We start from the raw sequence: 25,291 nt of genomic DNA, 5'->3' as shown, positions 1-25,291 counted from the left end.
AAAAAAAGAAAAAAGAAAATGGGTAAACAGGTTGGCACGAAGGACTCGCTTTTGTTTAACACAATAATCCAAAAGCCACCGGTCGGTTTGAGAATGTTAAAAATGAGAACAGAAGAGGTGGAAAGAACATCCCCAAACAAAACGAGAAGATCACACACGCTGGACACAGCCCTGATTTAAATGTATCCTTATAGGGTTATGCGCTCATATGTGCTGTTGAAGGTCTGAATTCTTAACCTAATTCAATGCACATTCAGAATACAGAGCATATAACAAGGCCTGTGTCAAAACAGGAAACAGTTGACTTTAATAACAATAATAATTCTGTTTTCTCTGATGTGGCAGCGAGAGAACACGACCAGCACTCAGACATGTGGCCGACACATTAACCGTATCGGTCTCCCTTTCTTAGGCGCTGCACTAATGCCAGGTATTACTCTGCGTGGTTGGCTGGTCTAACAAGACAAAACACTGGAAGATTTCATGACTTTAGAGGATTTCTTACACACGATACAGCCACATGCACATGCAAATCTCACTGGGCTACAGAAAGCCAGGCCAAAAAAAATTGAATGCTTTAGCGACATTTGAATGGGAAGTGGTTAACCAGACATAGAGCATTCACTTGTGGATGCTCATGCTCTCTGCTTTTACTGAACTGTGCAACAGGTTCTCAGTCAACAATAACAAATATACTCAGCTGCTAAAATAAGAACATCTTGTCTAAGCAACCCCCTGAATAAAGCATCATAGTTTTTTTTAAGTTGACTTATGCAGTTGCAGTTGTGCAGTTTTATACATTAAAGCTGATTCGTACTACATCACGAGAATAACACAATTACATTTTGTACTATTTCACATGTTATAACATAGAGGCACAATATGACAAAGTTCTTTGTGCACGAAAGTGTCGTTGACGAATAAGTAAAAGCCTTCTGGTTCCAGTGACTAACTAAGCCTGACCTCTGGCCTCTCTGTGGCTCACAAAGAGGGCTCCTACAGGCCGACAATGTAATGAGCGGCCATTCAAATCTCTCGCTACACTGTCTCGTAACTAAGCACAGTTTTAACCTGGGTCTTCAAAGGTGAAATATGCCACCTGCATGCTTAAGCCCATGCAATTAGCTTACATGACTGTGGCATGTCGATTCGTCACATGTGCATACGTGGTTATGTATGCATTGCGTGTCGAAGGCATGTTTGCGTGTTTCTCTCACAGGCGTGCTGTCAGGGAGCATGCAGCTCACTCCGAGTGACCGGCCCTTCACTCCATCATTCATTGTAGCAGGCACGGATTAGTCATGCCTGTCATATTAAGCAAACTGTGTCACCACTGACTGAGGCTAGGTCACCTGCAATACCAAATCTCTCTCACTAACAGATGCACACACACACACACACACACACACACACACTGAGAGCATATAAATCTATACATCTACTGATGCTTCATATAGCTCCCACCCCCACTGAGTAACCTCATTACAGCTTCCATCCTCCCCCCTCCACCCCATTCGCACTCCTTCAACTGCCCTCCTCCTCTCTCCACCCCGCCTTTGTTTCAGTCCATCGACGACTGATTTCACTGATTTTGTTGGAACAGTTGGCGTTCTCTTGAATCCACACTGAAGCTTGCAAACCCTTTTTTTCTGCGCCCGTACAGTTTGTCAGGATGAATTTCTTTCACGTGCAATAATTCATTCCCCCAGTTGGAAAAGTAGGTTTATTCAAGCTGTACGAGGAAATAAATGCCCTAACGTGTGCAAGCGCAAGAGCTTTGACAGACAGCTACATTTTTAAAAAGCCAGTAATAATGTTAAGTATTTTGTCATCACCTCTGCAGGTGCAAATGCATGCAAACAAACAGACTCAGACAGTCACACACGCGAACACACACAAAACCCATTCTGTCCAATCACCGCAACATCATCCAACCAGTGGAAACCACTGCAGAGGGAAATGAATCTAATAACCGTCTTTATTTTCCTCCTTCAACGCCTGGTGCATTTTTTTGTTTTCTCTCTTACGGCAGCTTTTTGGAGAGGATGCAGCGTCAGGAAAGACAAACATACGGGATGATTAATTATCGGCACCGGTACTTCCTCTGCCAACAATACGGGCTTTATTCATCGCCGCTCATGTCTTCGGGTTTGCTTTTCTTTGCCTCTATTTTCTCCCTCTCTGGTCGAAAAAGGAAAACAGAGTAGGTAATGGTGAGGCGTTTATGTGCTCCGCGTGAGGACAGGGTGTTAAGTAAAAAGTGACAAGTAGCGGGATGTAGATGGTGCCAAAGGGTGAGGCTGAAAGTGTTTAGCTCCTTTTTAGTCAGCACCGTCTGTCTTTCCACTTTCACTGAGAATCTCAGGACCACCCGCCAAACACCGAGCATAACACAGCATGACTTCATTTTCACAGTCTAAGGCACAATTGTCTCAGCACTTCAATCACCAAACAGAACTTCTGGGATGACTGACGAGAGGAGCTTATAGTGATATTAGATGCGTTATGAGAAGCGCTGTAATTCAGAGGGAGCCAAAGGACTTTCACAAAACTTTGAACAACCTGCTGGATGCCGCCTGTAAGCAGAGCAGAGCCCTGTGTGGAGCAGGTATTAACTTAAACGGCCTCTAGGGGGTGAGGTGAGATTTGGCACTGTAGCAGACGGATGTGTAGAGCACAGGCTCGGTTTGTTTGTCTGTTTTCAACTGCTTCTCCTCTAAAGCCACTTCCTCCTGTAACACCACCAAGAACACCTTAAAAAAAACAAAACAAAAGAAAAAGAGAGAGAAAACAGAAAAGAGATAAAAGAAGAGGCTGCATCCAATAAGAAGAAAAGACAGGGAGAGACAGTTGTTTCAGCAGAGGGGTGTAACATTTCTGAGGGCTTGACATGCTTTTTTTTTTTTAATAATGGGGATAAAAGACAAAAAAATAGTTACAAATTGATGCCAAATGCTGAATCAAAGATGTCACGACATTATGCTTAAAATTAATGCTGCAGAAGAGTTTTTATGACTATGCAAATTTATGAATTGCTTCAAGTCATGCACAAGGGTTGGTCTACTTTTAACATCATGTTCCTAAACAGAGCAATGCGCAGTGAGGAGCGAGTAAGTGTTTTTACACGGCTCATAGACACGAAACCAGCAGGCATCCTGCTCCAAGCTGAGTCAATAAGGTGGTTATAGCTGCTGTTTCTGTAGTTTTTCACTATGTTACATTTAAAGTAAATGTTAGTAGAAGTTGGTCCAGTCAATTTTAGCGTTACGTTAAAGCTGTTGTAGGTAACAATATACACAACTGTTAAAATTAGCTTGACTAACTATCTACAGCAGATGAACAGTATCTGAGAGTCTATAAAAATCCAGCAAAGATCTGACACAAGACATAAGATGTGTATCTGGCCCTTCAACCGGTTACTGAAGCCTCATTAAAAAGGGTTTCAGTGGAGGGGCGGATGTCAAGAAGCCATTCTTAATGACAGAAAACAGGGAGAATACACAATAGCTGGACTGAAAACCAGTAGCAACAGATCTGATGGGAGTGATGAATTCGTGGTTTTAATCTCTGTTTCAAACTGTCATCAATATATACGCAGGAAGTCGGGAGAGATGTACAACAGTGAGTTTTTTCAGCCATCTGCAAAGCACGGCAGAGGTGCTGTCATGATTTGGGCCTGCATTTCAGCCACAGGTGTTTGAGATCTTTTGAGACCACTGTGCCACGCCATCTGGAGAGCATGTGATCTGCAACAGTTTCATTTTTCAGTATGACAATGATCCGAAACACACCGTCAATGCAGCAAAAGCATACCAGGATAGTGAAACACTATCACGCACAAGGCCTCCCAAAAGCTTGGAGCTCAACATTATTGAAGCAGTGTGGGATCATCTTGAGAGAGAACAGAACAAAAAGCAGTCAAGGTCCAAAGAAGAAGAAGCCTGGAGAACTATTCCTGAAGACTACTTTACATTAAAAAAGTTACAAGAAAGCTAAGAGGGTTCAGATTGTGTTGAAGAATAAATGTGGTCGTACCAAATATTGACTTTATAGCCAGTATTTTTGCACATTTCACTAAATCACTGCACCTAGCAAAGTATTAAACGAGAGATACTAAAAATATTTATTCATTATTTATAATCAATGAAAAAAAAAAACCCAAGAAACTCCCAGCAAACATCACTGAAAAGTCATCATCTATCAGGTAAAATCTCATTTCTGGTGAATGGCAGGGACACCTACACCCATTCGTCTCTGTGCGCCCCTCATTGGAGTAGCAGGGGTGCCATCTTTTGGCAGCTGATCCACGGCTGTGCCAAGAAGAGCTCCAGACATGAACATGGGAGCGCAGTACAGCACAGCAGTTCTTCCCCTCCCACAAGGCTTGCGTGAGTAGAGAAAACTATGTGTGTGTGTGTTTTCATATGTGTGTGTGGAGGCTGGGTTGGCTCACTGCCACCTCCTTTGCCTATTCCCGCCCCCTTCCCTTAGCACTCTTCTCTCTCTCTCTCTCTCTCTCACTGCCGGCACAGGAAATCCACAGCAGAGAGAGCAATACTAACAGAGAGAGAGAGGCAGCGCGAGAGAGAGAGAGAGGAGCTGGCTGATCAAGGGCTGGTTGTCACGCGAGCGAGCCGTCTGTCAATCTCCCCCCCTTCCTCCTGACAGACTGCTGGCGGACAGCCAAGGCCTTGCGTGCAAGCCGACGAGCCACATTAGCCCATAAAGAATTTCATAATAGCAACAGCTGTTAAATATTGATGACTGCTGGCAAGCGCTCAATGGCGCTCTGCAAAAAGGTTAAGCCTCCTCTGTAATGGAAGCTAATACTTCATTATGCCAGAGATCAAATGTCCGGATCTCGCCTCGTCTAAATTTGAACTTTTTTTTTTCTCTTGTTTTTGCAATTAAAAAAAAAAAAAAAAACACAAAAAAGGATTTACAGCTAGAAACGTTTTGGGGCATTTCCCTGCTGTTCTAAAGACAAACAGAAGCAGACTTTTCCACTGCTTTTAACTGCAGCAGATGAGGAAACATACAGCACACTGACTCAATCATCCCACGTAACAATATTAACTTTAAATATGAGCTTCGTAAGCTCACCGATATTGTTTTAGATGAATGTTTTGGTTCCCCTGTGACCTGCTATGTAAGATTACATTTAAATGAATGGAGAGATTTAGAGCGACTTTCTTTGTCTGTTAACAAAACAACAACTACAAACAGCACGTTTGTTGGAGGCAGCACAGGACTCAGAAATATTTACCTTTCAGAGGAGATTATAATGCGAGCGAGTAATTTTTATTTTCCTGGGGGAGCATGCACATGTACTGTAGTTTGAGCAGCTAGGGGGAAGCCTATCTCTGAAGCAGGAAAAAAACAGAACCCTGATTCCTGAATAGAACGTAAACAAAGGCCTTGGTTGTGCGCCTAGATACTGAAGCAGAAGGGAAGTGATATTATGACAGAGCAAATGGGATCACACAGAAGAGCACAAGATGTAAACTCAATTGTTTCCACTTCTCTGTTTTGGTTGGCAAGCAGTCGCCACACTCTACAGGAGTAATACGTCTCCACACATGAGCCTTTGGGCAAAACATACTTGCATGGTAACTTCTTCACTACCGCTACTATATGTGGCTCTGTCTGCATGGTGCACCATAAAACTGGCGCCACGCACCTTTTCCTTGCAAACACACACACACACACACACTGGAGAACTATTATAGCGATCATAATTTGAAAGTCATCTAATTGCTTCTATAAATAGAGGACATGACTGATTGTGGCGCACATGCTTTATATGTGAGCGCGATGTTTGTCTGCTGGGAAAATTGCTTTTCTGATGAATCCGCTGAAATGAGCGACGCACAAGCGTAGCCAGCGAAAGGGCTGTCTAAACACTCCTAAATTTGGCTCGTCAAGCCCTAGGAAAATTAACCGCAACATCAGCTCAATGTGGTGCAATATTTATACAGACAATTAGAAAAGCTAACAGAATGCAAATGGACGCAGGCCCAAGGAGAATGTGCTTCGGCACGAAACGACGTGCTCTCTCTCCTCGCACGCACACGCTGCATTCAGGCATGTGTCGCGTGAGATGAGCCAGTTATGCAGGAAAGCTTTTTATTTGACTGTACCCAAATGAATGCAACAGTGTGTCTTCTAATTGAAGACAACAAGACGCTGTAGTTTTCCTCCCGGGGCCGGCGATGTTCCACCAGCTAAACGTCGACCCTGGCCCTCGGTAAAGCTCCACGGGGTTGAACTCAGGATATAAACTCCCTCGTGAGTCACACAGTATATTCCAGCAATAAAACTGCCAAGAGGCAGAATGACAACATGTGTGTGAGCACTGCATGTACACAAACAAACACACACAGTACAAGTGGATTTAGGAGGGGAAACCTCACTATAAGGCGTATTGTCTTTTCCCTTCAATTTGCTTCCTTTGCTTTGCTGCACTACTGTAGGAGGCATCAGCTCTTGCACGCATATACAGTATGCGTTTTGCATGGATACCCTATAAATAGCTGTTCCTTGGATTCCTGTTTTGATGAGGATGGTTGTGGCCCGCTGCTCTCTCAAGGAGCTTGTGGTTAATAAAAGTTGCATTCAGGAACACCACCTGGCCACAATAAAGCACAGGCCTCCTATTTTTGTACTCGCAAAATCTCCGTTTTCATGAGCAGTCTGAGATTCAAGAGCTTGAAGTTGCCATACAGTGTCCTTTAAACTCTAACGTTTATGTGCAAGCTGCTGTAAAGTCCAAATTGCTGACTTTACGTTTAACTGTGGGTAAATTTGTAATGAAAACGTATCCTCTTTTTCTAAACAAACAGAAAACTCAGCAAACAGACGTGCCACGAGGTGAATGTGTTGTTTTAAGAATACAGTGAAAAGGGAGAGATAATGAAGAGGAAGAGAAAGAAGAGATGAGGCCTTGGTGCAAAATCAAGCTTACAATGTATAAAGTAAGCAACTATAAAGTGTTTCTCACTCATTCATCCTTATTCTTACTGAAGAAAGAAATACTTGAGACAAACTTGGGGAATATTTCTTTGTCTTATATCCCTAAACTTTGGTTTCTCTGAATTCTGAATGAGAAGAGAGGAAGGCAAGAGGAAGACAGAAAGCAGATCAGAGGTAAGAGTCTGCAGCATCATGTGCGCTGCCACTTTAAATGAAATGGTGGTTTCTTGTTTGGTGTGCCAATTAATGTCATTCTTACTTAAAATGAGAGGGAGTGAAAGAACCACAACAAGCCCAAGATTATCACTCTGGTATTCTCCTCCTTGTTTAAGAGCCAAAAGCACTCCTCACTTCAGTCTCCATAAACAGGGAGTTAAGCAGGTTTCTGGAAAAAGAACCACACCTTTTTTAAAACCTTGATTCCTTCAGTGATCCAATTAGATTTTATTTTTTTCATGTGTAAAACCTCTTCATAACGAAAGGGTAATCTGTTAAAAAGATTATGGTACCGTTTCGGCCCATTGAGGCAAGTAATAATGGGCAGATGGTCCCTGAGGCTCAATCCATATGGGAGGGAAACTACACTAATGCCGCTGTAGCACGCAATGCTAAACAAATGCTAACCACTGACTTGTGGTGGGAAGACTGTTTAAGACAGCTTCAGAAAATACGTGTTGCTTAAATTTTACTGAAGGAGACGGTTGTTAGCAGGGAAGAGAGTGAGTTTGGTGAACGCAGAAAGTGGCTCAAAGCTGTACGTTTTAAAAAGTTCAAGATCAGACAATGGTAGCGCTACCATAGCATGTAATGCTGCTAAATGTTAAAAAGAAGGGAGTGGAAAGAGAAGTACAAGAGGTCTCTACTCCTAAAGGGTTTTACCCTGGTAGGAATTTCTTGTTTAAGCTGGTGTCGTCCGAGTGGTTACCCTGCACCTAACGGAGTAGCTCCAGTAGTTAGTTGCAGTTACCAGCCACACCCGGTGCTCTTCCTCTAATGACTGTGCTTCAAGATGATCTGTCTGCTCATGGCGAGGACTAGAGAAATACCAGTCCTTTATTACAAAGCATCACTTTTCATACTCTTTTGCAAAAATCTACTCCCCACTGAGATCGCTTTTTACGCACATGACTCCAGTTGCAACACACTTTCTTCCGCTTTTTGAATATTCGTCTGAACGCAGTGACGCCGCTGACATCCTTTTTATAACATCACTGCTTTTCTTTCATTCATTGTTTTCACTCATTTTACTACGTCTGCTGTTTTGAAATATTGCATTTCGTACAAGATTAGCATTAGCAACAATCACGTGTGTATACATTTCCGAACTCTTTATTTTATCTAGCATCTGATGGCGCTGTGGTGTGATGGCAGCATATCATCAATGTGTAATTAAATGGGTGTGAGATGGTTAATGAGCCAAGGGTTGAGGAGGATCAAGTGACCCATGATGGTGATCATCCTTAATGCATGAAAGCCATTAACCTGTCAATCACTAGATGCTACCACAGGTGTTACATGTCCGCTGTGTCAGTGTGATCAATCTGTGAAGCGGGTAATCAAGAGCAATGGCTCCATAAAGTATTTATTTTGGCATCGGTTCACTTTATCTTTACCACTCTTTTATCATAAAACTCTGTCCAATAAAATTTAAATTGAAAGAAATATTTCAGACCATGTCGTCCTTTGTAGTTTTAAAGAAAACAACATTTCAGCGAGTGAATGAAGCGGCTTTAACCTGATTTGACACTCGTTTGCATCACCCATTACCAACATTTTAACACTCATCTCCTTTTTTTTGTTTTGTTTTCCTCACTAAAAATATCACAAACCCATTTGGCCAGTGACACTCTAACCCAACAGTAATCTGATTATCCAACACCTCATCCCATTAGGCTAGGGCGGCAAGAAAACACTGGGTGTTCATAGAAACACCCTTAAGACATTTTGATTGCTTTGACATAAAAAACCTCAAATTCACAATGAGGTTGACTGGAGTGGTAAGACAAAAGAAAATACTACAACTGTTTAAATTTGGCGTCTACCTCACTATTGTTAAGATAATAGTGGTGGACTGCAAATGAGGCAAAATGTTTCTACATGGCTGTTCTCCAATAAGACGATGGCAAGCATCTATTCATTTTAAGCTGCCTCCACATGTAACAACTTGCTCTTTTAGAAAAGCTCAAGTGGCAAAATATCCCAAAGAGCCCTTTGGGATGACTTTTATAAAGCTTGTTTTGAGAGACTATTTTGTGTCCACCATGTGAAGAATGAGCTTTTTTTTATTATAGAAAACTGGGAAGTTGCTGTAGTTATAATCCCTCAGGGGAAGGGCAGGTGGAAATATGATAGCTGCTGTCACGTCTGGACATATCGTGACTGTACACTTCACATTTTCCCATCCATGCCCACTTGCACGTCACAACTACGCTCCAATCCAAGCCTCTTTATAAGTGTTTGCTCCTATCACTTCATTTGGCACAGCGAGGGAGGACGTATTCCCCCTGTGTCGTCGCCCAGCAGGCAATATGCTACTGTGTGTGTGTGTGTGTGAGAGAGACTGGATATGGAGTCGGGTAGTGAGATGAGGAGGGCTTAAAGGGGAGTGATGGTGGGATCACGCAAGCTTGCTGAAAGAGGTAAAGTCGGGGGCAAGTCACGGATGGCAGGACTCGCTGCAGATGCTACCTAGTCACCACTTTGTTTCCTGGCATCTGGTGTTAGTGTGCTAATACGAGTTTATATATGTTTGTGTGTGTTATGTTGAATTCCCGACCAACTGATGAGATTTGCAGGGTGTAAACAAACACGGACTTGTCTGGCCTCTCTAAACAGGCTGTTGCTCTAAATAGGAAGACTATTTTTGTGACTGAATGTGCAAAGCTGCAAAATGCAGCACACCAACCTGTGTGAAGGTTGGTGTGCTAGAAGGCAGCACACCAAAAAGTTGGAGGACATACCTTTTTATTTTAAGGGGCACTCCACCTGCTCCACCTTACCCTTTAATGTGAGTCTTGTGAAAACAGTTGCATGACAGCAGGTCTTTGTCAAGTCTGGGGAAATGACCCATGGTGATATCATAGGGATGTCACTACTGCTATCTTAGCATTTAGCAAGATAACACTTGCATATGGCATGACTATATGAGCATATAGTAACTGTAGGAGACTTTCTTTGGGGAGACCAGGCACCTTATAAAAGAGCGTCCTTTCTAATAAAAAGAAGAAGAAACCCCCACTCCATTTCAACATAAGACCTGCAGCTCAGGAAGTCTCAACTGTTTACTAGACATTAACTGAACAAGACAAAAAAATGCATGGGTAGCTGTACTGAATTCCTGCGTGTAGAAAGCAAAGCTGTAGTTACAGTAAAACAAGCCTCCTGCCAACATATAAAACGTTTTATTGTGCTGATGACCTGAACAAGCTTAGCAGGTTTAAAAACAGAAAAAGCAGATACTCCAAGTGCCTGTGAACTCGATCACAGGGCTGAAGCCACTGGGCTGATGGCACCTGTGTAACACAGCTTTTTAGCTCTTGCCACAGCGCGGACTAGAGCTACTTTAAGCAGTAAGCAAATGAGTCTTTAAAAAAAATTACAGCACAAGGACCTTGCGTGTGTGTGGCTTTGTGAGTCATTACAGGCCAGGATTCATTTTTTTCGCAAGTGTTCGTGCATATGACACAGCAGTTGTTTGTGTATGTATGTTTTAGCTTGGTAATGATCTCATCACCATGTGGTAAAATCCTCCTTGTCCACTAAAATAAGAGCCTGCTTCTCACGGAAGCAAGGTCGGAAGCGGTGACGAGCGCACGCGCGTGCGTGTGTGCATGCTTGTGTGCGTATCTGAATCAGGGAGAAAGAGGGATTGTTTTAGACAGCCAAGCAGAGTACAGTAGGGCGCAGCAGGGTCAGCAGACAGAATCCAGTGTCTCTATCCACTGACCCAAAAGCCTCTGCGGCCCAGAGTCACACACACAGAGAGAGAAACTGCATATTTCACTGCCTTCAATGTGCAAAATATATTAAGTCTTAAGTGTGTTTGACTGGAACTTAAAACTGGGATATCAATCTTGTGTGCTAATGTACGTCATCTTTGATTTTGGCTAACACAAATGGAAATATTGCATTTAAACTGATGCTGAAAAGCAAGAAAGTACAAACAGATATTGGGGATAATTCTTTTTAATGAGTTATTATTGCACAATGATCACCTTGGTTAAAATTTGACCTAGGCTCGGGCTAAGCTATAGATTTATCTGGATCCTAAATCATGCTTTTGTGCTCCTGGCCTATAAAGAAATCTGCACATGGTAAAGAGCAACTCTGTAAATCTGAGGCAAAATAAATGTGGAAAAACTTTTCAGAGAAAATATTGCTAGCTAATTTGATTTATGGGAATAGTAGGCAAGATTCATTCATTACATAATTCAGTTTGTTGAGATTTATGTTACTTATAAAGACATCCTTTGAATGAAAATGCGAGATGAGATCATGTGTATCTGATATTTGTTTTCAAGCTGCAGATTGAAATGTAATCAAACAAACATGCATCTGTCAAACTCTTTTTCTTTTTTAAACCAACAATGGTCGGGTACAGAGTCCTGAAGTGACTTTTGGAGGTTTTATATTTGGAAGAAGTCAGAGAATTCTGGAGAAAGGCTAAAAACTTGCCGGGAATCCTTGCTGAAATGCTGAACATCGGGACCTGATGTGTGGCACACTCCTTAAACAACCCTTGCAATTATCGCCTCTGCACTAATGAACCTCACATTACACCCGTGTCATTAAAACCGCCTTTTAGGTTCGGCAACATATAAACTTCCACATCGGCCCTTTGGTGGTGTCCTGCAGCTGAGACCTGCGGGTAACACTGCCAGACCCACGCCCACAATCTGCCCATCTAAGGCTGCAGATCTGGCTGCTTTCAAGCCATTTCTTATTTTATAGCATTCACCTCACGGTGCTTTAACTCTCATCTACAAACGCTCTGCTCGCAGACAGCAAACTCCAAGTTTCTTCTCTTTTCGTCTTATCACCTTTACTCTCTGATGTTGCAACCCTGTTTCCTCACAGACATCATCAGAGTTTTATCTAATCAAATCTAACTGCTGTGCTGCTTCAGATGTGACATGGCAGCATTCATGAGATAAAGTTCTCCTTAAAAACAGGCTGAAGTGTTGTAGTTTGAAACCCTGACCCAGAAACTGAAGCAGCTGCTTTGTCCATTGACAGCTTCTATGTAAACTTGACTAAAATAATTTTAAACCTTGGAAATCACTTGTTAGGCTCCAGAATTTGTTTTTTTAGCTTGTTGCTTGAAGTTAACTCTGCATATATGAAAGCACGTATGCAATCTACATCAGAGAAAATGCAGCAAGACACATCAAACATGGTGAAAGTGACGAACATGTGTTTCCAGAGTATTCCATGCAGGGCCATGCTGTGCTGGACTGAGCGTCACACTGCAGGCCAGTCCTCCTGTGTTTTCTGCTTGACTTTTCAGCTGATTTATGAGCAGGACCACAGAAATTCCTGTGCAATAGCTTCAGGATGTCTCCACAATAAGAGGATTTCTGATTAGGGAAAGTATTAGCAGCTCAAAAACACGGCCGTCACTGCGAGCGGCTCACGCAAGTCAATGCAGATCCTCATCTCCTCTCTGCTGAACAAAGATTTACTGCGCTTTCTGCTCTTTTATTCATCTCATTGTGAATATTTGATGTAGCAACTCCCTATGTCAGCTCGGTGCTTTAATCTTCCTTAAATTATGTGTCATTTTTAAATCGGTCAGGTTTTTCAGTGTCCTGGGATCGAAATCAGTGTCAGAGAAAATATGCAGATGCACTTACACTTAATAATGCACACACACCTACTCGCACGTCAACACACTTCGAGCAAGTGTGTTACATTTTTAGCCGTTTGGGGATATGGTCTTGCTCGAAGACACTTCAGCGCACAGCTGCTGCTGCTGGGTTTGAACCACTGTCCATTCGGTAGGCAAGTCTCCCGTTAAACCCAGACACACGTGCACACACACACACACACAAAATAAACACACCAAACACCCACATCCTCCTCACCCAACAACAGTGCTGCAACTGTTTCTCATGTGACAGAAGAGTGGGGGGGTGGGGTGGGGGAACTGCTGAGTCGAGGGAGTGGCGAGGAATAGCGTGCGAAGACCTAATGCAATGTTTCAACCCCAGATGGGTCACATCAGTAGCCCGCAATCAACAAATTTGGCCCTGCCAAGTTTACACGCTTTCCATGTCAAAAGGGATGGAGGAGAGAGGAGAGAGGGAGGATGAGAACCCACCCATCGCCCCCACCCCTAGGCTCCCTTTCAGTGCCATCACAGGTTATAGTTATTCATCGCTGTGACTGAAGAGAAGAGAAGAGAAGAGAAGAGTCCACACTGTGGGCAGGAGGAGCTCTGTGGTCAGCCAATCCATTTCCTCACTGACACCAGTGATTATTCGCGCCACCGCGAGCCCATTTAGGGCTGGAAAGAAACCTTTGTATCTGTCTGCAGTAGTTAGGCCGAGCCAAGCGGACACCTGGCAAGTAACTTTAGACGGAGGGCTTTTCAATGTGTTCACAGTAGTGATATTTAAATAAGACTGATGATATCACAGTCTCTGGAGAAAGACATCTCGAGATAGCAGAAGTTTCAGCATCCTGCTCCGAATTATCAGTGACAAATCACACCCATGCGTGCTTGAGTTTGCATAAACGCACACAGGAGCACCATAGCGATCTATATGAAATCTTTTGCACAAATAGACTGGGAGAGAGAGCTCTGTAGAAGTCTATTCTCAGATCAGTGTGTGGTCTTGTCATTCACTCTTTGTTTCCACTGTGGCCTCTCATCTTTAAATAGCCTGCTATAATCTGTCCATCCAAGCACAGACACATCGAGTTTCAGACCAAATTTTACACTGCACGGTGCCGTTTGACGTCTATCACTGGGAGCCGGAAGAATGATGCACATAATGATGGAGCCTTTAAATAAATGGAAAGTTCACTTTCTCTCACGCTGGAAGAAAACCATTAACGTTTTGTGAAGTATATGTAAAACCGGACGCTGTTTCCTGTTAAAGTACATGTACTTTTAAAACTGATAAAAGAAAGCTTCCTGACAGTCTGTGGGCTAATCCTCATGACTGTCTTGTTTGCGGAAGAACAACTGAATTTACCCTAAAGGGTGGCCGAATATAGTGCTGCGACACCAGCACCAACTCACATTCCAAGCTAAGAAAGACACGGGAGGAGGGTAATAATAAAAGAATGGAATTCCTTTGCAAGATAAAAAAAGAGAGGGAGGGAAAGATAAAGAGAATCCAGGATGGGAACTATCATAAAAAAGAACAGAGAATGAGATTCAAAGTCTTTTTCCCATCGGACAATAAAACATGAAAAAGTGTGTGTGTTAGAAGGAAGGAGAAATCCTCTGTGGCTCCGCCGTACTGTGAAGGAGAGTCAGAGAGAGCTCCAGATGTGTTTCAAACATGCTTCAAGTTTCATTGTGATACTTAGTTGGTCTTAGAGGAGCGGGCCTGGGGTCTGCATTAAACCCAATCCAGCCTGGCTTAGGTTCACGTGCAACCAGATGGCTAACATATGAAGCATAGTTTGACATCAACTGTGCAGTTATCCTTAAAAAAAAGAAAGAAAAAAAAGAAAACAAAACTATACACAGCACCCCTCAAATTATTTTGATTTATTATGTAGCTACCAACTAGATGCCAAACACCATTTCCACAGCATCTGTCAGCAGCTGTGGAAACTGATCTATAGCATCCAACCATCACGTGTGGATGTGAATGCTCAATTTTAATTTTTTCTGATGCACATGTAAAATACGTCTAAGATCTACAAGTCAGAGATTCTCAAAAGCTAACAGCAAACGCAGGATGAGGATGCGGTGACACCTCTCCCTCGGTTTCAACACTTCAGCGTCTGACATCACCTCTCCCTTCCTGCCTCTGTCTCCTCCTCTCTGTCCTCGATGCTCACAGCTTCTCCCTGTCCAAACATTTAGTGTCACTGTGCCACAACAGAGAAGCTCACCTTTGATCATCGGCAGTGAATCACCGAGGCAGCGAAAGGTCAAGACAGCACGGAGGGACAGATTATGTAAAATAAATATATGAAACTGGAACCACCTTGTTTAGGCCATTTTCAGGAAATTAGTCTGAGGATCAGAGCTGATTTTATTTTTTAATCAGCAGAAATATTTACTGATACATCCCCTCTTTAAAGTAAGACTACTAAAACACTGCATCAAGACAAGAATCGTGCACACTGCTTTCCAAAATGCAGTTATTGTAAACATTTTCTCTGCTCTTGAACTTCTTTTTGAAATAGAAACTTTAAAAACAGAAACCACAATTGCTGTAGCTAATTCTTTTAAAGGTCCTTTCCCTCACATGTCAAACATGTACTTAGAAGACGGCTGGATTAAAACACAGCTACAGTTAAAGAAGCCATGGCGGCCTTTCTGTATCTCCAGTTCCCATTTTCTTGACCCAGAGCCAGAGAAGCTGATTGATAATCTGCCAACTGGAACGTAAACTGTTATGCTAAAGGCATTTTCTGTGTACTACTTTTGTTACTTTTAATTTGGCACATGATCACACAGCAACATCAGCTTCAGTGCTCTTGAAATAAAAAGAAAGATACGCCAACAACGGAAGGAAGAAAAGAGGCAGAAAAATGTTGCTTCTGATGGCTAGCTCCAGGTGAAGAGTGTGTGTGTGTGTGTGTGTGTGTGTGTGTGTGTGTGTGTGTGTGTGTGTGTGTGTGTGTGTGTGTGACTGATCTTATCTGATCATTGTTTGGAAAGACACCTCGCATCCTCGTGGGATCTGGGGAGAGTCTGTGCGGCGCTGTATCTATTTATTTTGTTTTGTAACTAAGCAAAATGTGCGTGTGTAGGAGTGCCATTCTCATGAATACCTGATCAGTGTCAACTACGTCAGCAGAGTGTGTGTGTGAGTGTGTGTTTTTGTGCATATGAATATGTATGTGTCTATGTGAGAGGGAAAGGGCTGGGATTCCCTAAAGCATTTTCAGTAAATCCTCAACCAGCACGGATTCCCAGGCATTGCGTGCGGCAGGGCGGGACTACCAAGCGAACCCACGCCTCCCCACGCAAACTGCGAACACACATACCTACTCAGGAGGAACGGTAACACGGACCAGCGTAACAGTTAGGTGTAAGGCTTGAGCTGGTGCCGTGGGGAGGGTTAATGGACTTCATCCATTTATTCACCTGTCATCCCCAAGCTGGTCCTTCCGTGACCAAATGAGACCTTTTATCTCTATTACAGTCTGCATCTGGTTAACCTCATCAGTGGATCCGTGCGCATCAGTGCATATCCCCCCCCCCCCGTACGGTCTCAACAGCACTTGTGGAAACAGAATGATACTTATCTTATAAAAATGAGAGCAACGATCCTTTGCAAAGAATATCACTGAGCTGATCTTCAATGTGCTTATGATTTAGCCACGGCAGAAACACCTGAAGACTAATGCGGTTTCATGGGTTAAAGAACAGTAAAGCTGATGAGTCTCACATGTAGAGGAAGCTCTGGTTGCAGTGTGGGTGGTCAGTCCACAACAGATCAGAGGACTGACAAGAAAAACTTGTTTGAACTGTTTCTATGCGTGTGAGGCTGTGTTTTAGTGGTGGTTGTGTGTTTGAGGGTGAGAGTGCAGCCTATTATGGTAGACTACACCAAAACATGTCATTGCTGAGAAATGGTTGGTTCTCCACCTCCAGACTATTTTCAGTGAAGGCTTTTGATTTCGAGTGGCATACTGCAGACGTCCAGATAAACAAAGGCTGCTTCTTGCTTTGAGTATTGAAACATTTACTGGAGAAATTGGATTTCAAATTGGAAAGTGCTGAAATATGAATCCCAGTGGACGGTGAGTTGTTAGTACAAATGCTCCCGTGCATTTATGTGGCCGATGAGTACGGCTGTAATTTCCAAACTGGGGATCCGCTGGCATCAAGGTGACCAGCACTGTGAAGAGATCTTTACAAACTGTGCTGCAGAGAAACCACCAGCAACTCTACGACTTGCAGGACGATTAGTTGTTCTGTGTTCTGGACACAAGCACCTCACATTGAGAGGAACTCACTGTATAATTGATGAGCTATATCGAGCACTTGCTAGACAGTAACGAGATAATATGAGATCTCGACAAACATGGCAACTATTTTGGAAGCTTTGAAATACTGTTTTCCACTTGTTAAATTAGACATTCTTATATTTTATTTTATTAAGTTTAATGTTTATGAGGTTCAGCTAGGGCTAAGTCAAACAGATTGGTGGGTGATCGTCTGGCAACCTCTGTTTCTAGTGAAAATGTATTCCCCAACCAGTTGTTGAGTTGTTGCTGGTAAAACTGGCTGCAAAGAGGGTTCTACACCAAAAAATGTGACTCCTTTGGTCGCTAGAAGATCTATGGTCCTGTAGTTTGTACAGAAGACGGCGGATTGTTTGCATGCACTCACTAGCTATGAGACAAGAAGCAATTTGAAAAACTGCAACAAAACCGGAAATAATTTACCTTCAAAGTAAAAGTTGTGCCTCAGCACTGCAGCTAATAGATTTCAAAGGTGTAACATTTACTTTGAAGGCAGACATTCTCAGTTTCTGGTGTGCATCACACTGTCGCTCAAAGAGTAGCTGGTGAACTTTTACAGACGAGTTGGCATCTCACATGCAAACTATGGGTTACTGTGGTAATCTGCTGGTGGCCAAAGCAATTGCAAGAAACTATTTTGTTGCAGCACTGCTTACCTCTTTGTGACCAATTTAACCTAGCGACTGCCAGGAACCCACCAACCAGTCGGAGAATGCAAATTTCTCCCTCGCAACCAGAGTTTGGCAGAAAGTCATCGACAGGTCTCTAGGTCTGCGTGACAGCAGCCTTAGTCATTTGACCATACATCGTCACATGTTCAAAATGGGGGACAAATTCTCGTTATGTAGTCGTTGGTCATGTGACTGCAACAGCTGAATAGCAGTAAAATAGCTGACTAGTTGACATAAGAAGCCCATGTCATCAAAAAATTTATATACCACGTTCTGGTGGAGGTATATCTAAAAAATATTGTTAAAACTTGGTCGTATTTCGAGTTGTTTTTCCTCAACAAAAGTCTGAAATTAAGGTTTAACTGATCTGAAGACCACAAAGCGAAACACGTTGGTCAAGTAATGAAGCTGCTCTTCATACCACAAGTGTCGCTGAGGCTTCAATCTCTTTGATTGATTTGTTAAACAGACACCATAAGTCAGCCTCTGCCTGGAAATTAATACGATTAAGAAAATGATGCTATTGAAAGCGTATATCCTGCACAAGCACGAATGTGTGTCCATGTGTGCAGCCTTGATGTGTTAACCTGACACTATTACAACACGGTGATGCACACCACCTGTGCAAACAGCACTACAAAGACTTCCTTGTTTTAATGGGCTGAGCCTTTAATTAGCCTTTAATTGGGCTAAAACTCCCACCGTTAGGACAACGAGAGACAACCAGCCATCTGTGGAATGAATGCGGGCAGTAAAAGAGATTAAGCACATGAATGCCTGGAAAATTACTTTTTCCTACATCAACCACTCAGTATTCAGCATTTCTAAGAACTACATGCATTAGGATGCAGGATCTTTAAATTCAAAAGGTTATCTTGATTAGAAGAAGTAGGCTAAAGTTTTCAGTAAAGTGTCTGTCAAAGCACACACACCTCTATACCCAAAATAATCCACGACTTACAAACCACATCTCAGAAGTTATGCAATGTTCAAACATGTGGCCTGTAGTGAAAACAAACCATGGCACGCAATGGGAGAGAGGTCATTTTATTCACTGTAGAGTCCTACCGCATCCATCTACCTGCTCCCTGTTACTCTTCCCAAAAGACTACATGCACATTTTAGAGGGAAAGCGGTCAAATATTATTACCTCAGCAACATGCCACTGAGTTTTTCCTGACATACGTCAAGACCTTAAATAGACTGAACACTGGAGCAGGGATACACAACGTCTTACTCCTGGAGTCACTGAATAACAGGAGGAATCCGTTAACAAGTTGGACTAGACAGCAGAGGGAACAGAAAGTGACAATGCAACAAAATGAACTGGAACCAATCCTGATGATGAGGTGATGATCCCTGATGATGGGAGGCGGCTGAACTGGAGTGTGTACTTAATGACTGATAGGAAACATGTGGCTGCTTCTTTGAGGTCTGTATGTTGGGTCATTTTCATGTAATAGCTAACACATCAGGGTGGAAGGAAGCCAGACAGAGGGTTGTCTTTTTCCTTTTTTTCTGCTTTGTAATTATACACCAATACAGCTCACATTCGCCAGTATTTTAAACACCAAGATCAGCATTTCTTTCTATACTGACAATAATCTTAGAAAAATCTAACATTCCTTATTTGTTTTGTCTTTATAGACAAGCTTGAAAGCTGGGGCAGCAGGTGATGTGAGACTATAACAGAAGAAGAGTCAGCAGCAGTAAATAAAATGAAAGCACCATGTGTCGATCCATTGTTCTGAGTTTGTCTGTGTGTGGATCTAGACAGCATCCTGTGGAGAAGCATAGGGAAACCATACCATTGTGTTGGTGTGTGTCGACACCTCCTTCCTACCTCCCGCCTCACCAACGCTTTTACTGAAACGGACATACAACAATAGAAAGTAGGAGTTTTTTTCCCCCTCAGCATCTGCACTGAGTTCTGGAGATCTATGCGCTGTAACGCTGATAGATCTGTATCACTGGATCACAAAAATGCAAGGCAAGTATGAGTCATTTTGGGGAATAAACAAGAAGCCAGATTCCTCCCTTCCTTCAGCCTTGATTAATTTTAGCAGTCATTCTTCTTAAAAAGTTTCACATTTGAACAAAAAAAATACACTATGTTTAAAAAACCCCAAAAACAACATATTTTCCTTCTCTTTTTTTTCCTTCCATGAGGGACTGCTGCTGCTGTTTAAAAGAATACTTGGAAAGGCTGTAGAGAGCTTCAACAAATTCAGAAGAAGACAAATTATAATTTGATTAAAATACATCCACATTGTAGCCTGCTGCAAAACACAAAGCATCCATGAGAGCAGATGAGCCTCAAAGCACAAATGGTACCAATACAGTTAAATGTAGCGAGTGAGCAGTTGAAACAACTGTTTTAGCTACGGTAATATCATCATTTCTGCTATATGTACAGAAGGAAAGGCTTTATTATTTTTCTTCTGTGAAAGTTAAAAGTTACAAGCTTTACTTTGGACCTATCCCAGGTCTGGTAATCTACTTAATGTTTTTAAAGACACAAAGCTGGGGAATCACCTTGAGCAAAGAGTAAGCGAAGTACTGAATATCATCTTGTAAGCCCTGGGACAACAGAGGAATGCCCCTACAGTACGTACAAAACAAACCGCACGCCAGTGAATTTGCATTTAGCCACGTTCCAGCTGCATGCAGGAGCTGTGTGAAGAATTACTACATGCTGTACATGCAAGAGGAACGGGGGAGAGAGAGAGATAGAGGACAGGGGACGCATATGGAGGGAGGGATGGAGCGGCACGAGTGAGTTGCCAGTAATGTATTGCTTCCACAAGATGCCCCGCACGCTCAAAACAAGCTATAATTGGCCTTGATCACGCTCAGCCATTGAGACATACAGCAAATGTGACAGGCAGCAGGGGGAGAGAGGGGGGGAGGGATGGATGCACAGAGCGAGAGAGAGATGGTAAAGCGCTGTGACAGAGTGATTTTGTAGAAGAAGATGAACTGTAAATATTGACCCTGAAGAGGAGGGTAAAACAGTCATGCTGCACCAGCAGGGAAAGCATATCACACACACACACACACACACACACACACACACACACACACACACACACACACACACACACACACACACGGTTCTTCACTCATGTGGAAAATGGCTGATGCTATGAGTGGAGATAAACTTCATGTTAGTTTGAGAGCAGTTCCAGTTACAGCAGAAGTCATTTAAAGATTTTCCTGATAGAGCCATAGAAACATCACAGACTTCAGACAGTTGGTCTTTATAGCAGATTTGAGATTTTAAAACATGTATAAAGCGCTGCAGCTGAACTCTAAAGCATTTATAATTGAAAAGGCTGAGGCGCTCTCATCCACCCTTCTTTCATGTCTCTAAGCAGAAGAGTGATGTTAATATGCAGAAGAAAACCTGCCTGAATTCTTCTCGACCTATCAATGTGCACGTGTGTGAAACTGCATGAGCCAACCAAAGACAAATTCCAAACTCTGTATCGCTACATCAGATGACCCTTTGACCCTTTGCTCCCCGTGACTAACCCATTTTGTAGGAATGAGCTTTCAATCCCCACCATCTATGAGCACCAATGTTTAAGTATTTTTAAGGAAGGTATTACTTTCTCCTACTTTCAATTAATCCTGCTATTGCTTGTTATTTGCAGGCAATTTAACCACATCGATTAAAATACATAAGCCTGCCCTTTGATGAAAGTATGATAACAATAAAAATGTAATAATTTAAGCAGTGAGATATTCAGTTCACTCTCCTTCCTCATTAATAAAGGGTATTTTCTACACTTGATTCTAGGATTTTTTTTCCCACAGCTTTAGTTTTTTTTTACTAAAAAATATGAAACCACAATCACTAATACACCGACGTTGAAGTGGCACGAAAAAAAATCTCTCAAGTGTTTTTCCACAGCTCACCTTTGTTTTTATAATTACACTTTCCTTGATGTAAGACCTGCATGGTCTGATGGGACTGAGCCAAAAGCGTGAGAGTTGGCAACCTCGTACAAAACAAAGATCACAATTGTCATGACTCAGACTCATTCAGCCTCCTCCTCGCCCCTCGTTCTCCGTCTCTCTCAGCCCCTTGTCCTGGTATGCCCTCCCTCCCTCCGTCATGCTGCTGTCCCTGTTGAGCGACTCATACTCGGATACAATGTGCTCTTTGAAGGCGAGCATTACTGTTCACACGCTATCTGCACCAAACACCGATATATTTTGCCCGCTCTTGTTTTTCTTCTCATCTTTTGCCACATCTGTGTATGCTCCTGGTGATATTTAACCTTCTACTAAAAGAAACATTTGACAAACTATCCATGCCTTGATTTTTTTTTGTTTACTTTCTAAAACATTTATGAGGGTAATGAAGGAAGCCAAAAACTTCTTACAGATGCACAAACATTCGGAGGAACATTTACGTCTACTTGTTTTGGTTAAAGCTTGGTCAGCAAACGTCTCCTGCGACAAAGAAAATTAAAAGCTTACATGTTTCTTTGATTACACGGTTCCAGGTTTACCGCTCTGCTGCTCGCCAAGGAATGAGCCCAAACACTCGCTGATCCTAACACAGTCAGATTGTGGAAAGATTTCAACAAACAGGGACATTACATCACTTTATTTTTATTTCAGGAAAATTTATATTCACATGTTGATGGCTGCTCCAGCCCCCACCGCAACGCTTAAGTGATTAAGAAAACGGAGAGTTTCCAAAACTTCAAAATGTCAACACGCTAGAAACAGACACTGAATCACATTTTCTAAATTCCAGCATTACAATAAATGCACGGGAAAAAAGAATGGATGCAAATTGAGCCATCTTAATTGGACAGTATATACTGTAGTCCTTACAGTCCTCTGTCGGTCTCTGATTGTTTCCATCTGGTCAGCCTCAGGAATCTCTCCTGGATGTTCAGAGCATACCAATGCCACAGTAGGAATATGATACCTGACTTTCTCTCCCCACCTCCCTCCTGCTTATTTCCCCCACTCTCAGTCTCAGTGACAAAATACTCCCATTCCTTTATCTCTCTGGCTTTCTTTTAAATCTCGGTGTATTTTCTATTGCTTCTGTCATGCATGCTATCTGCTCCCATGTGTGAACTGGGTTTTAGTGGCATCACCCCCTGGCTCTAAGCGCTATAAGCACAGCACAGTGTGTGTTTGCTGCATGTGCGTATGCATTCAATACCATAAATATGTGCATGTGGGGCAGCCCTCAGTGCCACTCGGTGATAGTGCAGGGTCCAAATTAACTAATTTCTGCAGCCCTGCTCGCTTATTCTCTCTCTCTCTCTGCCCTCTTTACTGACTCCCTCCGTTTTTCATTCACTCGCTCACTCCTACTCCCTCTCTCTCTCTCTCTCTCTGCTTGCTTCGACAGATCGTTTTCATAACCACTCTTCTGAGGTCGCAGCCTCGTCTGCAGTAGTCACGCAACCCCTTCGCCTGCTCAGTCAGCTTTACATTCTCTCCCTCTCTCACACACACACACACACACACACACACACACACACACACACACACACACACACACACACACACACACACAGAGTCTATGCACGCATACTCACACTACCACAGCAAATACTACACTATGCTACACAAAGAGCCCTGTCTTAAAGAGACAGTGTGCATCTCGCTCCCTGTAGCCACAACATGTTACGGGCTCTGCTTTTAAAGGATCAGCATGTCTATTTTTGGCTCTGTGCGCGCTCAAAGCATTCCTGCGCTCGCTGGCAACACACACACAACCTGTGGATGCAGCGTGGAAACGTAACACTAGTCAAAAGCCGGTTTCCCTAATAAACCTCTGATTACAATCGGTGCCAACAATTTTATGCTTTCTTTAGAATGAAATGGAAACAAAAAAAGAGAAGACAACAAAAGATTTTCATGCACGCAAAACACGTATTCAGTGGATTATTCACACAGTGATATACATGTTACGTAATATTGTGCTAAAAAAGGATCTCTTCGTGTGGTTAGAGCACACTTAAGACACACTATTTTTGCCTTTACCTTTTAACCTCAAACCTCATTTGAATCAGTGCTGCAGGCTGCTAGAGCAGGTGAAAGTTTTATATTTACATGTTAAGATCACTGAAGCAAAACCAGAATGAGTTTTCAGTCTTACTCTGTGAACTCTTTCTGTGTACTTCCAACTTGATTATGACCACACACAGAAAGAACTGCATTCTTTCAGATGCCAGAAAACAGAATTGCACACTGTCCTGTCCTGATCAGGACGTATTTACGTTTGCCAATCTGTGTTTGCCCTGCTCCTGTCTCTGTCTCGCTCCTGTTCCCAACACCTCTCCATCCTCTCATCACCTCTGTACTACCAGGATAGCCCAAGGAGGAATACAGAGTAACTGGGAATGACAGGGAGCCAGAGGGGAAAGTGTGCACAGAGAAAGTGAGTGCTAGTGCTTCTGAGCAGACAGCATGAAAGAGAAACAAAGAAGTCATTATTACTGCTGGTCTTCTAAAATGCTTTCAAAATCCGTACAAAGCTCTTTCGACTTACAAATCTGCAAGGGCAACATGGCAACGCAAATCTAGCAGAGAACCTCGGAAGTGAAGTGACTTGAAAGCTGAGCACGCGTTGACCACACCCAATAAGTCAAAGCTTGATTTTCAACAGGTAACAAAAGCACTGATGAGCAGCTGCTCTTGTGGCATCGTGGCCTATATTTCTAACAAAGAATAGCTGCGGTCACAATAATGCAATAAATTTCTGTGAATTCCTCTTTCCTGTTTTCTTTGTGCTCAGACGTAAACAGAATATAGAATAGAAAGATCTCTGTCTGTCCTGTTTAGGATGCGAGTGAGTAGCTGCAGGTTTATGTTCTTAGCTGGTAATTAAGTGAAAATTCACCTCAGGCCATGTAAATAGTGTAATGCAAAGGTAATGTGATGAGTAGTCAAGCTAATTAATTTCTTCAAGGTCTAAGTAGGTAGAAAAACACTTTGCTTAGAAAATAATGCATTATTCTAAAAATGTTTTTAAGATACTCAGCATTTCAGTACTCATATATAAATTTCATTACTTTTAATAGTTCCTAAAATACTTCTTCAGGTCATTTTTTTCATATTCCATTGCTAAGCTTTATATATCTCTGCCGAACTGGACAATATGCAGCCATTTAATCTATTCTGCTAAATGTCTTAGCTAGCTAATATTAGCTTGCTAGCTAGTCGAAAATATTGTTACTTGTTGGCTTTTTGTTTCAAGGAAACTACCTTTACAGTGAGAACTATAAAAATGATGTAAACTTTTTGAATGAATTTACTTCAGAAATTAACCAGACAGCACTATAACTTTAAGTTTTAAATAATGGTGACTCGGGAGAGCAGGTCAAATCCATTAACATTAGCATTAAGTGAAAAGGTTAGCCATAAATGGCTACTTTCATTTTTTAAAAACTATGTAACTGCATTCTTTATCTTAAGAGTAAATTTGGGTTGCTTTACTAAAAACTGGC

General features: G+C 42.4%; 1 protein-coding gene across 1 annotated transcript in view; it reads right to left on the bottom strand.

Annotated features, from left to right (window-relative positions):
* LOC147322568 (uncharacterized) overlaps window positions 1-25,291 on the bottom strand; it is a 62,019-nt gene that overhangs the window by 15,712 nt on the left and 21,016 nt on the right. The window lies entirely within an intron of this gene.

Source organism: Aulonocara sp. 'chitande type north' Nkhata Bay, linkage group LG9 (genome assembly GCF_057382095.1).
Source record: "Aulonocara sp. 'chitande type north' Nkhata Bay isolate Kocher_YH1m ecotype deep benthic linkage group LG9, A_spYH_male_GT1.1, whole genome shotgun sequence".
Lineage (NCBI taxonomy): Eukaryota > Metazoa > Chordata > Actinopteri > Cichliformes > Cichlidae > Aulonocara > Aulonocara sp. 'chitande type north' Nkhata Bay.
Note: the sequence above shows the minus strand (reverse complement) of the source record. Positions and strands in the feature narration are given on the sequence as shown.